The sequence below is a fragment of the Lepidochelys kempii genome, chromosome 11, assembly GCF_965140285.1.
Source record: "Lepidochelys kempii isolate rLepKem1 chromosome 11, rLepKem1.hap1, whole genome shotgun sequence".
In the NCBI taxonomy this organism is placed as follows: domain Eukaryota; kingdom Metazoa; phylum Chordata; order Testudines; family Cheloniidae; genus Lepidochelys; species Lepidochelys kempii.
Window position 1 is genome coordinate 78,543,040 of NC_136390.1, and position 5,059 is coordinate 78,548,098.

Consider the following 5,059-nt stretch of genomic DNA (forward strand, 5'->3'; position numbering starts at 1 on the left):
TGGGGGGGATCCTGCTGGCTGTGTCTGGGCACTGGGCAGCCTCCTCTCTGGGAAGCACCTGGGGTCCGTGGGGCCTGAATTTCACACACTCTTTGTGGGGAAAGGAGCTGCCTGAGGAACTGCCCCTGTACTCTGGGTCCAGCTCTGTCCTCTCCAGCTCCCAGGTCACCCTGTGCAACCTCAGGTAGTGGGACCTCCCGCTCGGCTCCCCCAGCCCCGGTGCGGCTGCGGCCCAGAGATGGGAGTCACTGCACTGCCCAGCTGTGGCTGTTCCCTCCTTTGGTGGGGGGCAGGATGGTGCATACCCTGTCTCCTGACTGGGCTGGGGATTTCACTGCTCTGATGCGATGGCCTTGGGGAGGGGACCACTGGAGGGGCCTCACTGAAGGGGCAGCAGGGCCCAGTGGGGAGGGCAGGGGAACCGGCTCTATTCCAGCCCTGCCACTGACTGGCTGTTGACCCCGGCTGCGTCACTCCCCTGCTTGGTGCCTCAGTTTCCAGTCCCGCTGCCTGGTGCCTAGTTCCTCACGGTTTCATGCGTGCATTAGTGCCAGTCCCAGCCCCTCACTGGAAGGTCTAATACCAGCCTCTCTCCTGGCAGCAACCTGCAGCCAGCCCTGGATCCAGAGCTGGAATCTCACCTCCTGTGGGCCACCATGCACAGCGTGTTCGCCATAGGCATGGATAAGGACCCTCCCATCCAGGTTGCTCCTCGTCCTACTCCTCCGTGCCAGGAGCAGCTTCTGGGCCCTGCTCCCTCTGCTCGCTGGAGCTGCTGAGGAGGTGAGAGATGGGAACCGACCAGGGACAGTGTGGGGCAGGAAGTTAACAGAGGGGCAGGGAGGGGCCCTTCCTCCATCAGAGATTCCTTTACCCTCCATGGGGGCCCCTTTCTTCCTTCCACGTTCTGTGCTTTGGAGCCTGGAGCCTGGCCACAAGCCCAGCTCCCATCCACAGCTGCTTGGCTCTGCCACCCTGCTGTGTGCCAGGCCCTTGGCAGAGAACCGCTAAGGTCAAGGCCTGAGGAGGGGCCAGCTGTCATCCTGCCATGAACTCTGGCCAGCTGCCCGCGGAGGGATCTGAACAGGAGAGGCTGGGCTGTGTGTTTGGGGTCTCATTGGGGCTCCCCTTAGCACCCATGCCCCTGACCCAAGGCTCTCTCTCCGCTCAGGCTCTGCCTCATGCCTAGCTGAGACTCTGGATAGAACGCTGAGGAGCCTGCTGGCAGCAACCCCAACACGGACCAGCTGCAACACGTCTCGGAGGTGAGCAGGATGGGGAGAGGCCAGGGGATGAGGGGATTTCTGTTTGAACCCTGTGGGGACTGCAAAGGAGAGCCTGGAAGATCCACATTTCCCTGCTGTCCTCCTGTTCGGGAACCCACTGGGCTAAAGGATCCGCTGTTCTGTGGAAATAACTCTTGTCTCAGACCTGACAAACTCATTACACTGGACACATGTCCTGCAGGGTATTTGTCTATACAAGGTAACATGTAAGGTGTCTGCAGAAAGCTCATCACTTCTCAAGAGTCAGAATCATTGTGAGATGTATGCATGGGTGATATTTAAGGAATAATGTCAGGTTTCAGAGTAGCAGCCGTGTTAGTCTGTATTCGCAAAAAGAAAAGGAGGACTTGTGGCACCTTAGAGACTAACCAATTTATTTGAGCATAAGCTTTCGTGAGCTACAGCTCACTTCATCGGATGTAGGAATAATGTAACTCTGTTGGAAGTATGCTTTATGGAGTAAAAGTTAGTCACCAGGGGATAATGTGTCTCGGTGATGGGCCATTCAAGCCCTTGTTGTCTCCCCTCCCTTGTTAGCCGGTGGTGTAATGCAAGGCTTACCTGTGTAGCTTTGCTCCATCCCAAGGCTATCAATGGAAGCTATGAGGCAACTGCAAACGACTGAAACCACTTGGGGTGAAAAGGAACATTAGAACAGACAGGGAATGGAGCTGTCTCTGAATAGCGACTGAAGACTGGTTCAGCATAACCCAAAGTGGGGAGAGGCCCTGTGGATCCATTTGCTGAGGAAACATCTTGTGGAGTAGGGGGAGTTTAATGACATTTTGGGTCCTGGTTCCGTGTAGCCAGCCAGCTCTGGAACAGCCTGAACTTCTTGGGTAAACCTACTTTATGGGATAGGAAAGGTAACTCTGTGTAGGGCCTAGTTGGCGTTTTCAGATTTTCTTTTGTACTGTAACCATTTGTTTCTAGCTCTCCTCTCTTAGTTGACTCTCTGTTCTTTCTTAAATAAACCTTCTCTTGGTGTGTTACAAGTGCTGTGTGGTACACAGGAGCGGTGGTTTAAGATAAAACAGGTAAACTGGGGTATGCTGCTCCTTTGGGGTAGAGGATCTGGGATTTCTGTGAGTAGCCGGTGTCAGGGGCTGGATATCACAGGGGAATGAGTGAAAGGGCCTTGGGGACTGGGGTGCACCTCTTGTTAACCTGCAAGGTGATGACAGGGCTGGCATAGCCCAGAGGAGAGGGCTTGAGTGGCTCACGGGCTGGCAGTGTTAGGAAGTGAATCCCCAACCACCACAGGCAAGGCTCCCCCTCTCTAGAGGGAGGGGGTGGGTACCAAGGTGACCTTCAGTCCTGGGTACCCCAAGAACTGTCCCATGATGCAGTGGGTGGTTATGTTGTAATGCCTGTTTGCTTAGCTAACTATTTTATATTAAATACAGTCTTTAATTTTATCACTTGTGTCATTCATAGTCCTCCACTAGCTTAAATGATCTGTACCCGCCCTGCAGGCTTGCACCTTAAAGAAGTCAGTTTGGTTTTACTCCTTACTTCAGTGGCTCTCAGCCTTTCCAGACTACTTAACTCCTTTCAGGAGTCTGATTTGCTTGTGTACCCCCCCAAGTTTCACCTCATTTAAAAACTGCTTGCTTACAAAATCAGACATAACAATAGAAAAGTTTCAGAGTAGCAGCCGTGTTAGTCTGTATTCGCAAAAAGAACAGGAGGACTTGTGGCACCTTAGAGACGAACCCATTTATTTGAGCATGAGCTTTCCTGAGCTACAGCAGATGCATCCGATGAAGTGAGCTGTAGCTCACGAAAGCTCATGCTCAAATAAATGGGTGAGTCTCTAAGGTGCCACAAGTCCTCCTGTTCTTTTAACAATAGAAAAGTGTCACAGCATACTGTTACTGACGAATGGCTTCCTTTCTCACTGTTACCATGTAATTATGAAATAAATGGACTGGAATATAAACATTGTACTTACATGTCAGTGTATAGTATATAGAGCAATAGAAACAAGTCATTCTCTGTATGAAATTTGAGTTTGTACTGACTTTGCTGGTTCTTTTTCTGTAGCCTGTTGTAAAATGAGGCAAATGTCTATATGATTTGATGTACCCCCTGGAAGACCTCTGTGTAACCCCAAGGATACATGTACCCCTGTTTGAGAACCATGGCTGTATTTTAACTATTGAATTGGGAACACATCAGTGAACGGTTACAATTGGTGCAGTGAAGTGTAGGATTGCGTGATTCTGGGGGTCATTGGGGAATGAGAAAGTCAGAAAAGCTTGAGAAAGCAATTTGTGCATCTCACTTCACTTAGAAACCTTTGGTTTCATACCGCAGCTGCAAAATTGTCCTGTAGAATTATTTTGTGAACAGGACACTGCTCATCAATCCAGCGGAATTTCTTTCTTGTTAGCAACTGCAGTTAAAATATTTTTAGTGTTACGCAGGAGAATTGTTTTTTTTTAAAGTATATGATTTAATTTTCAGTGGTACTGTAGATTATAGACGCTCACTACTGGTTCAAGGACACAGATCTGAGACCCTCTTGGAACACCTGGATACCAAGACACAGTTATACTTGGGCCCTGCTTCTGCCCACTGACTTAAATAGGCTGTAGGGACTGGCTAGAGAGATAACTGCCAAGACAGGTGATAGCATGCTAGCCTTTGATTCTGGTGCTGAAGAGGGGAGACAGGGTTGAGCATGCTTCCTGCCCCCCTGCTGTTAATTCTGGCTCACAAAGAAGCAGAAGACCCCTGTGGCAGAACGTATCTCTGTGTCAACACCCCACACATTATTGTAAAAATCTTTGTACAAGGTATGCTTTGTGAGGTATCATTTGAAAACGCATAATTTGCTGGTCATTATTGTCCTGATAAAGTGAGTGGCAACATTGTATGTGAAGTTATGAGATTCCACTGTATGGTGTTCTTAACACATGTTCCAAACTGAGGTTGGCAGACAGGCCTGTCTCTAACAAAGGAATGTGTGCTCTGCTTAATTTGCATTTAAGCAGTAAACAGAGTCATCAAACAGGAAGGAAAACAAAGGATGCACCAACTGGTGAGGAACCATTTCAGACTTTTATGCCTCTTTACTTGTACCCACTTAAAATCTGTCTCTTTGTAGTTAATAAACTTGTTTTATTGTTTTATCTAACCCACTGTGTTTAATTTGAAGTGTCTGGGAAATCCCATTTGGGGTGGCTGGTTATGTGCATATTATTTCTATTAAAGCAATAATGGACTTGTATTGTCCTGGAGAGGGCCGGGCGGTGCAGGGCATACATTTCTAGGGGGAAATCTAAGACTGGGGGTGTGTTGAGGTCACCCTGCAGGCTGGTAAGAGCCAAGGGGTGGCTGGCTGGCTGGCTGCACAGGCAGACATAGCTGGGAGTGACTGTCATGCTGGTGGCTGTTTGTGAACAGCCCAGGCTAGAGGCTACGGCAGCAGGGCATTGTGAGGGCAGGGGTGACACAGCTACTCAGTAGTCTGGATTGTACCCAGGTACGTCACAACCCCAATGAGGGTGTCTGCAACAATTTCTCACCGCCATAAAATCCTACCTGCACCCCACCAGGCTGTCTTACTCCAGCTGCTGCACAGGTGTTTGGGAAAGTTGACCATACGTCTTCCTCCATCTATATTTCCCAGAACTGAAGAGGTGTTGGGGAGTTGAGAACGCGTCTATCCTGAGCTGTTGTTAATTCCAGTCCCCAGAGAGCCTAAAGTTTGATTCCAGTCCAGGGTGACTAAAGACCCTAATACGGGTGTGACACTCTGTAACTTG

The 5,059-nt window shown here is 49.6% G+C and overlaps 1 long non-coding RNA gene across 1 annotated transcript; it reads left to right on the forward strand.

The window, feature by feature from the left end:
* The first annotated feature begins 607 nt into the window (after positions 1-607).
* LOC140895346 (uncharacterized) lies at positions 608-4,378 on the forward strand. The gene is made up of 3 exons (XR_012154176.1): positions 608-783; positions 1,172-1,265; positions 3,756-4,378. It is a non-coding gene; the product is annotated as an uncharacterized LOC140895346 (long non-coding RNA).
* The last annotated feature ends 681 nt before the right edge of the window (positions 4,379-5,059 follow it).